Raw genomic sequence first — 10952 nt, forward strand, 5'->3', positions numbered from 1 at the left:
TAGATAGATAGATAGATAGATAGATAGATAGATAGATAGATAGATAGATAGATAGATAGATAGATAGATAGATAGATAGATAGATAGATAGATAGATAGATAGATAGATAGATAGATAGATAGATAGATAAATAAAGTTTGTCCCCCATATCATGATTTGATTTGTTAATTATACTTGGTGCTTGACTGGGAGATTTTGTATTGCTTTATATTGTGCATGTATATATGGGAAGCTGCTCCAGTAAAGGCTATTTAGGATTTTGAAACAAATAACACTATTGTTTGAATTTGTTTAGGAATTACAGACATCTTGCACCCTAATATGCAGAGTGCCCTGATGGTTTTATGTCCTAAAAGGCAATTGTCGTTCCCCTTTTCTGTGAAGTAGGACAGCATGTCAACCCTTATAAAGACATATCTTCATCATCCATATTTTCTGACTTTGCTGGCAACATATGAAATATTAGAAGTTCAAACTAATTAAGGTGTCACCTCATCAGTCACATTATTTCACACTACAAAGAAGAAGGATATTTATCCATCCATCTTCAAGCTCCATATAGGAGTATAGGTGCTAGGACCGTGCAAAGGAGATGGTGTAAATAATGGCGGAAAAGACCCATAAAATAAATGAGTACTTGATGAACTGTAAAATAAGAGCAGCCAAGGACAGGTGTAGGATAAAGTCATTGCCTATCCCTTCTGTATTTCCTGTGAGTCAGAGCAATCTGGAATACACTGAGGAAATAAGCATGTGGCCAAAACAACGGAATGGCCCTGACTCTAAAGACAACATACAAGGGAAACCCTCACATTTCACAAAGGCATCAGACATCATAGCCAAATAGAGGGACATTTTAATTTACTATAGCGGTCAAGTCAGGAAAATGACTTGGGCTATGTGTTGCAAGCTCTGTGTTGTGTATTTTCTTATCATTTATTAGTACTTCTTTTTCATTACTTCAAGCACTTTAGTACTTCTTTTTCATTACTTCAAGCACTTTAGTACTTCTTTTTCATTACTTCAAGGCACTTTTAACAACGTCAGCAAAATCAGCAAATCCACAGAACACCCAAGCAAGCTGTTAGGTTTGCTTCCCTTCACCTGGAGTTTTTTTTTCCAGTTTGCTTTTTTTTCCAGTTTGCTTCCCTTCACCTGGAGTTTTTTTTGGGGGGGGGGAGTGAAATGGACAGCTGATCAGAATAGCTTAGTATCTTCAAATAAAAGCTGAAGAAATTGGCCTTTATTTGGGTCAGCTATACTGGTAGCCAAAACAGATTAGAGAATGTATTTGGTTTAGAAAATACTGGGGAAAATACAGGTAAGAAGAAGAAGAGTTGGTTTTTATACTCTGCTTTTCACTACCCAAAGAAGTCTCAAAGCTGCTTATAATCACCTCCCCTTCCTCTCCCTACAATAGACACCTGTAAGGTAGGTGGGGCTGAAAGAGCTCTGAGACAACTGTGACTGACCCAAGGTTGCCCCACTGGTTTCATGTGGAGAAGTGGGCAATCAAACCCGGTTCTCTAGATTAAAGTTCACCACTATACCAAACTGCCTCTGTGGTAAGGTATTCTTTTGGTATTTTTTACAGCCTGGGTAAACAGATTGTGTATACCTAGTCTTAATGTTTCCTCTCAACTACCTCAGCATGAGCCTTCTGTCTCTGTTGTTCCTCCTAGACAGAGGCAAATATTGATGGGCAGATGGAGTTACAAACTCCAGGTTCAAAAATATCTGGAGATTTGAGGGTAGAGTGGGGTTTAGAGAGTAGAGGGACCTTGATGGGATATAATGGCATGCAGTCCATCCTGCAATGCATCCATATTCTCCAAGAGAAGTGGAATAAATGTTTTACATTTTTAAGTGATTAAATAAATTATGACAAAAATTGAGTCCAAGGTTACCCAGCTGGCTGCATGTGGGGGAGCACAGATTCTAACGTGGCTCGCCAGATTAGAAGTCCGCACTCCTAACCACTACACCAAGCTGGCTCTCACCCAATGAGTCCTGTGATGTGACAGGGTCACCAGGTCAGGACGCATCCTTCAAGCTTATACTAAACAGAGCATATTTCTAAACAGCCCTCTACTTCTGGTGCCAGTCTGTACCAAGCTATTAGGAATATGCATTAAAGTGACTTTTTATTTCAGTTAAAATAATTTCTTAGCATATCTGAAAAGCACTCTATGAACTTTTCTAAAATTTGCATGTGTCAAGGACAGGTGTGAAGTGGGGAATGGCTTAGTGAGAGGTTGGCAATGTAGAAAAAGGATTGAAGGCCTATGTTATATGAGGTAATTGAACCCTTATGAACTCCAGGCAGACAACAGATAGCATTATAATAAGCAATCTTTATTATAAAAAGAAATAGACAAACATACATGAATCAAGCACACTAACAGACTATCAGATAGGAAGGAAAAGAGTTGCAGTGAATCAAGGAAAATATTTACCAGTCCTGGAGAGTGGCGAGGCAGAGAAGTGAAACAACCGGTTAGCAGCGTGAAGGGTGATCTGAATGGGTCCCAGATCAGAAGCGCACTTTGGCTTGGCAAAGCAAGAGTTGTTATACCCTTCTGAGGGGTGGGGGAGTCATGGTTGGTGCATAATGGGGGCATGATGGGAGCATGATGGAATTTTCCAGGGGTAAGACAATGGGGAAGTGGCTTGGCTGGGTGATGGGTGATGGGTGATAATGGGCATAAAGAAAGGAAACCATCATGTATAAATAGGTTATATAGACTAGATCTTTGGGGTGGGGGAAAGATTTCCCCTGGCAAATTGGCTTAGGATGAGTCAGAGGTGTGAAGACAGAAGAGATCACTCAGAAGTCTCCAGGCAATCTTGACACTGCTAGCCACTTGATCAGCAATACAATGGGGGAGGGGGGAGGAGAGGGAGGCCGGATGTGTCTTAGGCTGCAACTGTCACGTCGAATCTGTGGCTTGGATCAAGCTGGAGAGAAGATGGTGTCTAGCTAAGCTTGGTCTTGGCGGACCGTGGGAGCAGTGTCTGACTTTAGCATAAGCCTAGACTAATGAAGGGTACCACGGGTTATTGGGCACAATATGCCACTCTATTGATGTGGGGTTCTGCCACACATAACACTATGTTCCACTGTAGGTAGCAAGCAGTATTTCTTAATACAGAGATGGAAGAAAGATCAGATCTTAGTCTTCAATGTGGAATTAAAGTCAGTTTCCAGTAACTGTATGATCAATTAGAAGGTTGCAGTCAATTCCTTTAAGCACCACTCTATCAGGGGGAGGGGGACATAGCAATTTCTCTTTAATCAAAATAAAATTGATTAGAAACAGACTCAAAATTCTTAAAGAAAGGGAAAGAAATAGATTTCAGGGTAAAGAGGAATTAAAGTCTCTTAATAATGTTAGTAGCAACACATCCTGAAAAGTCAATGGGAAAAGATAACCATGGTTAGTGATTGAAGAGGGTGAAAGGCAATGACTCTATCCTTGGGACAAGTTGCGTGAACTTCATAACGTATCTTTGAATATACTATTCTTCAAAACATTTATCTCGCCCTCCTTATGCAGAGTCAATTATAGTTAATGTGACAGACAGAAAAATTACAGTTGTATTGAGCTAGATAAAATTTTAATTTTCAGAGCAATATTAGGCAGGTTTATGGAATCCTAACAGCACTCTAGTTTTTAGCAATATAGCTGTATATGTAATACTAAAGCACAGGATTGTAAACTGTGTGTTCAACAACCCTGACTATAAACCTTTGCTTATGATATCTAACTTGCTCTAAAAATCCATAAGGGCAGCTAAAATGATAGATGGAATGGAAAGGCTTAAAGATGAAGAGGTATGATAGTTCAATTGATGACAAGTGGAAAGTGTTTAAGCTAGCTATATATTATTATAAATTAAATGGATAATTCTTTGAAGGTCATTAGGCAGCCCTGCATGGGAAGACATATGTTCACTCTTAGTCAGAATGATGTGAGTTCAATTTGAAGGGAAAGTAGATCAGAGAGACGGTGGTCCAGACTAGTAATTTGAGCCTTGCTAAATCTCCTACAGTTGTTTGGCATCTACTGGCAATATAGTTATCAATTTTAAGCACACCCACTAACTCTGAGGGTGCAGTCCAAGCAGATTCAAATATGTATGCACGACCCTTTCATAGACAATCAATATCCTGGTGTATGCAAAGGATGTTTTTTGTCTGGAAGTGCATTGCGTCAGAATCACCCTGCTTGAGCAAAATTAACATATCATAGAAAAGCTAGCATTTGGCTACTTTCCCATTTTCAGGGATGTCTCTGGTACTGTTTGGAATAGTGCTGGACCATGCCAGGCTTCCCTACATCTTGAAATCAACTATATGCCCTTTGCCAGGAAGCATGCAGTGCAATCCTAATTTTCAAAGATGGACCCTTCTCAGTCCATTGAAGGCACCGGGATTGGAAGTTTGCTTAGGGTGGTACTGCTAATCATGCAAAAGTACTGCTACACCGTGGCTACATCGTGGCTACATATCTATAGGACTAGCCTCTGGGTACATAAAATAGAATAAATTACAATTCTCTGAACATATGATGCACATACTCTGTGGGGAAAAAATGATTCAGTCATCCCTTTAGTAGTCCCTGGCACAAAGACAACAATAATGTGCTATATACACAAAGCTTTTATTTGTGTGTAAAGAACCCAGCAATAGAATTTAATAAGTTGGAATGTAATAATTGTGGTACGCATGAAATGATGTTTTTGCATTATTCCAGCCCTGTGTACTATCAGTTTCATCTATTTAATTCTCAGTGCAGTTTGGTGTGCATCATACAATCCCTAGATTTAGGCCACTTTAAGATATTCTTTTGAAATTGATGGAAAGTAATAAATAGAATTTTAGTCCCAACAAGATATAAAAAGTATTGGTGAGTGGAAAGTCTTCCCCAACATTTAAGATGTGTCACCTCTTCTGGATGGGTAGTTCCTACTGGAGGATAAGCTGGTGACACTTGCAGCCAGGTCTGCCTTTTATAAGTTTTTTTCTCTTTTGCTATGGTACCAGTGTAAGTCCTTACATCTAGATTAGGATACTGTAGTGCAGTATACATAGGACTGTTCTTGTGAAGTGTTTGAAAACTTCAGTTTGTACAGAACACCACAGCCAGAATATTGACCAGTGACACTATCACACCAGTCTTGGCCCATCTACACTGGTTTCCAATTTCTTTCTGGACACAATTCAGGTTATTGGTGTGAACCTTCAAAGTTCTATATGGTTTGGTGCTAAGATGCCTGAAATAATGCCTGCTTCTTTATGAGCCTGTCCAACTGTTACAGTCATCATCACAGGCTCTGCTTCAGTTTCCTCACCTTCCAAAATTAGGTCTGGATAAGGACCTCTTGGTTGTGGCACCTAAACTCTGGAATCCGCAGGTCTGTTCCCTTCTGTTTTCCACCAGTGGGTGAAGACATTGTTGTTTCATTTGGCTTTCCATCAGTCATCCCTGATTCCTGCTCAATGTTTTGTTATTTTTAATGTCTTTGTACTTATTTGTAGTAGTATGGAGAAAACTGTTGCTTGAGAATAACTTGATGCATGGAGATAGCCACTACTGGGAACAATTTAAACTCACCATGTTGCAGGTATATTGTTAGTACTCTACCAGTCCCACGACAGAATCGTGAAGTACATACCAAGTTAAATATGACTGAAAAGTTGAATTCTGTAATAAATTTTGGCCTGAAAAAAATCCCTAGTGCTTTAAACTATAACAAAATGAGTGAGCCTTGATTCTGAATCATTCTTTGGGTATGTGAATGCAGACATATGCTGTCTAGATGCTACAGCTGTTAGAGAATTCTGAAGCCAGAACACAGATTTCAGTGGGTCATGGGGACAATGTCACTCCAGTCTTGTTCCATATACACTAGCTCCCATTGTGCTTGTGGGTCTAATTATAAGTGCTGGTATTTATTTTATTATTTATTTAATTATATTTATGTACCTCCCTCTGGGACAGCCTAACTGGAGGACTGCCTACTCCAATATGAACCTATCTGACCACTTAAATCATCTTCAGATGCACCTGACATCTGAGGAAAAATGGGTGGCAACTGAAGAAAGGGCCTTCTTTGTCATGGTGCTGAAATTTGTAATTCCATTCCAGAGATTCATCATTCTCCCTCTGTTCTGCACTCTTCAGTAGGGCTGCCAGATCTGGGTTAGGAAATACCTAGAGATTTAGGGGATGGAGCCTGAGAAGGGTGGGATTTAGGAGGGGAGGAACTTCAATGGAGTATGATACCTTCCAAAGCAGTCCTTTTCTCTAGGTGAACTGATCTCTGTCACCTGGAAATCAGTTGTAATTCCAGGAGATATATAGCTATTGCCTGGGGTTGGCAACCCTATTAGGCAGCAAGGCGCAGTAAGGTTTCCTCTGAAATAGGACCCTCTGGAATAAGCTCAGAAGGTTTAGGGCTGTTGGAATATCAATAGCAATAAATCCCAAACTACAGATAAATACTCCACCCTGGAGATTTAAAAGGAGGGGGGGGGCAGAGGCAAGATAGACAGTTCTGGATTGGGAAATATCAGATGTTTGAGATGGAGCCTGAGGAGGGAGGGGTTTGGACAGGATTCAATGAGGAATGATGCCAGAATCCACCTTCCAAATTAGGCATTTTCTCTAAGTGAACTGAGAGAGATCAGTTATAATCCCTGGATACCTTCAGCCACCACTTGAAGGTTGTCAAACCAAGGCAGAGGAAATATTTGTGGGAAAGGTAGAATTTGTGGAAGAGAGGCAGCTCAGTGAGTATGTGTTTCCCAGAGTCTACCCACAAAACTTGCCATACCCTCCAGGGAATTTATATATGTTGCTTGGAGATCAGTTGTAATTCTAGGAAATTTCCAGCAACTTTATAAAATCAGCTGGATTAATTTTTCAATTTGGAAAGACTGCAAAATCCATTGAGAGACTTGAAGAAGCTGAAGACTTGAGCAGCCATTGAGAGCCAAGGCTTGGACTTGGAAACATGAGGCTTTCACGTAATAGACTAGTTGATCCAGAAAGTCTGCTTTCCAAGGCCTTAGCCCAAATAATCTGAGAGGTAGTAGACCCCAGCTGCGTTTTCCTAGCAAGAGATGTTCCAAGTTAGCTTGCCATTGCCTGCCTCTGAGTAGTAGCAACCCTGGATTTCCTTGGTGGTCTTCCATCCCAGTGCTGACCAGGGCCAAACCTGCTTAGATTCCTGAAGAAAACGACAGGTTCTGAAGGTGAGTTGGATGGGATCATATTCATGCTGAGCTCCTCTCCCATGTCAGACTATGTCCTTTCCAAGCTCCAGTGATTTCTTAACTGAGGGTTCCCAAAAGTCTCCATCTTTGGGAGGCTGGAAAAGCCTCCTTCTGCTTCGTCCTGGCCATGGGATTTTCCATTGCTCTAACCTCTGCATTATGCTGACTCTCATCACTGCTTGTGTGTTTTTAGGCGCATATTATATTTTGTTTTAAATTTTAAACTATATATTCATTATTTTAAGTTATTGTTAATGACTGCATTGGGGACCCTGAATTATGAGCAAAAGTGCCATAGAAGTGTTTTAAATAAATATTTGAAATAAATAATTATTTCTGACGTTTTTCTTCCTGCAGACTTGAAGAAGAGGGATTAAATTATTCACTGGCTTCCCCAATATACAGCACCGTGTCTTACACTACAAGCTCTCAATTTAGAGATATGATTGAAATGATTTATGGCTCTCAGTCACTGAATAGGCAGATACTTTACATGTTGAATAAGGCCCTTCTCATCAAGCATTTTCTATTAAATACAAATGCTCTTGAGAATCATCATTTTTTTTAAATCAAAGCTTCATATGCTCATTCACTAATTTAGACATTCTCATTCTGAAAAAGCAAGTCTGCCTTCCCATGTCTAGCTCTTGACTACAGCAAAATCCTTCTCTTCTAGTGATGTCCCATTCTTCTTTCACTGGTTTTCACACACAGTTCGAAACATTTTCACAAGAAAGACAAAAATGGTGTGTTTTCATGCAGAAGGGTTCACACAATCCATTTTTTTCAAGTTCTAAGAAGTTATATCAATGTTATGCCATTACTACAATATTGACAAAGTACTATCATCTAGTGAAAGGTAAATTAAAAGAATATCACCTGTATAAGACTGTCAGGCTTGTTGAGTTAGATTCATGTGGGTAACCATTTTGGTCTGAAGCAGAACAACAAAGTTTGAGTCCAGTGATACTTTTAAGATCAACAAAATTTAATTCAAGGTATAAGCTTTTGCGTCCAAGCACGTTTCTTTAGATAATAATCTGAAGAAGTGTGCTCATATATGAAAACTTATACCTAGAATAAAATATTGTTGGTCTTAAAGGTGTCACTGGATTCAGACAAGTCAAGTGTTACCTGATTTGATCTTATCCACTTGTTACTTCTGCAGAAGCACAAGACAGATGGAGAGAAAGATAAGGGCCAAGGAGGTTGGGTGGGCAGGATAAGTAAAATAGTTTTACAGCAGTTGATCATGCCTGGAATGTCACAATTTTCTTTTTAAAAACCCTGCCTGTATCATCATTAATATACCTTATAGTACATCTACATAAGACATTGTCACTGCCCTTCTAAGAAATCCAATATGAAGCATGTTTATGGAATCTTAATAGCACTCTGGTTTCTATCAAGACTGTGATGCATAATACTAATCCAGAGAATGTATGTTCAGAAGTCCTGACTATAAACCAATAGAACCACATTTGCTTATTATTTATTAATTAGATTTTATATCACCCTCCCATATGGCTCAAAGCACTTTACATACAACATTGTGGGTATTACATGGAACAACCTAAGCATAGAACATGGTCAAAATAACATTTCCTATTCAGCTGCTTGACTTTTTTGGTAGCATTTAATTCATAACAGAACCTGCTGTAAAAATTTAATGAATGTTATAACCAGTATATTGGTAACAATACCTTTTTCTTGAGGCTTCTAGATTTCTTCATAATGCTGAATGCTGGTTCATCCAAAAATCATAACAGCACTTGAAACCTGACAATCTGTTTAATTTTTCAACAGGTTTTTTTCAGTACATCATTACCAGCTAACAATACTTCCATTGTTCAAATGGTAATATAAAACAGATCCAATTCTTCCATCAGTCAAATGGTAACATAGAGTTGATCCAGTGAATATCTAAAATAATCAGTTAGAGGTGGTGATTTGATTTCAACATGAACACACCCAGATATCTAGGCAGATCAAGTAATAGTTTGGGAAGTTCATGCAATTAGATGAAATCGTGTGTGTGTGTGTGGGGGGGGAGAACTTCAGCATTGATCTTGAAGCAGTCAGCCAGTTCCTCAGCACTTTGGAGTTTCTACAAACGCATTTCAGAAAGCAATTTCTTACTCTTTCAAGGCTCTGACATCTACAGCAGGCTTCCTGAGTTCCACATCAAAAGGAAGCCTAGGGATTCAAGGCTAGGGTGTAAAAGAACACAGCGGAGTTGGGACATAATCATCATGTGCAAAGAAATATACCCTCCCTAATAAGAAGTCAGTTCATTAATATGTAATTCCAGTTCACGATGCATTGATCTTTCCATCCAAAATGCAAGAGATTTTTAGTTCCTTTCTGTCGAATAACAAGAGAGTTATTTTTGCCTTTTGTTATGTGATCATAGTAAAACCTACTTTTCTTTTTGTATGCAAAAGAATTTCAGTGAGAGAGAAGCAAATGTTGCTAAGCTCAAAATAATATTTACAGAGACAGAGCTCTTCCACCAGGTCCTTGATTGAGGCCAGGGCAGTTTAGATCTGCCCTCCCCACCGCCCCAGCACTTAAGATCTATGCCCCCATGCGTTATGTGTCTCCTGGGAGTGAGGTTGGGAACAGATTTTCATTGTATAGGAGTTTTATTGGGATATTCTTTTATTGTTAGCCACCACGAGCCTTCTGGGAGTGGGAGTGGCAGGATATAAATCCAATTTTAAATAAGGGCGGTCAGGACTTACCCTGTGCGCAATTTGCTGCTGCGGGGAAGCAGTCGCCTAAAGAGCACACAATGAAGGGGACAAGTCCCATAAGCCCCTGGTGGTGGCAGCAGTGCTGATTGGTGGGCTGGGGAGTAAGGGAGCAAATCACCTCCTCCCAGCTTCCTCCTGACACCCCATATAGGGAGGAGTCAGAGAGGCATTGGCCTCTTTCCCTCTTCCCTGCTGAAGGAGTTGCCCACCCTCCCTCCCTGTTCTTTATGTTTGTGTGTTATTAAAACATTGTTGTTAACTGGGTGATTTGTTTATTTTTTTTAAAGGAAATATTGGTTTAAATAAATTTATCGTCACAACTTGTGGTTTTTGGTCATGGGGAGGAACCATTGTTTGAGCAATCCCAGCCTGGGTGCTGGCATGATCTAGTGGGGGCGGGCTCCATAAGAGGCCGTGGGTAAGCGGAACTGGGTGGCCATCACTCATGGAGGATGCCTCTGAATCCAGATCTGCATTTCCGTGTAATTCGGAACCCGGCTGAGGTTTTGGTCACCTCCCTGTAACATCCAGCAGGTCATTGGGGGCACGGGGAGCCCGGCGGGGCACCAGAGGGCCCCGTGCATACCTGCAGGATTAATCTATGGCTGTCTTGTGGCCCGTGAGCCACAAGAGGGCTGGTTTCTAATTCCCCATGCTATCCAACGCTCAGTTAAATGTTGAATAAAGTTGTGGCCTGATTAAAGCCAAATAAAAGAAATGTGTGGCTCTGTGTGTCTGTGGCCAGAAAGTCTTCCCCTGCAAGGCAAATAGCCTATTTTGTTTTGAATAAATAGCCTATTTTGTTTGGCAAATATATTGACAATTGAACTATTTTAAATGTCATAATTTATGTTTCATTTTAATTTTAGGTGTGAAAGTATACACAGTAATTATATCTTCAGTTAGGATCGCC

The sequence above is a fragment of the Paroedura picta genome, chromosome 8 (assembly GCF_049243985.1).
Source record: "Paroedura picta isolate Pp20150507F chromosome 8, Ppicta_v3.0, whole genome shotgun sequence".
In the NCBI taxonomy this organism is placed as follows: Eukaryota; Metazoa; Chordata; class Lepidosauria; order Squamata; family Gekkonidae; genus Paroedura; species Paroedura picta.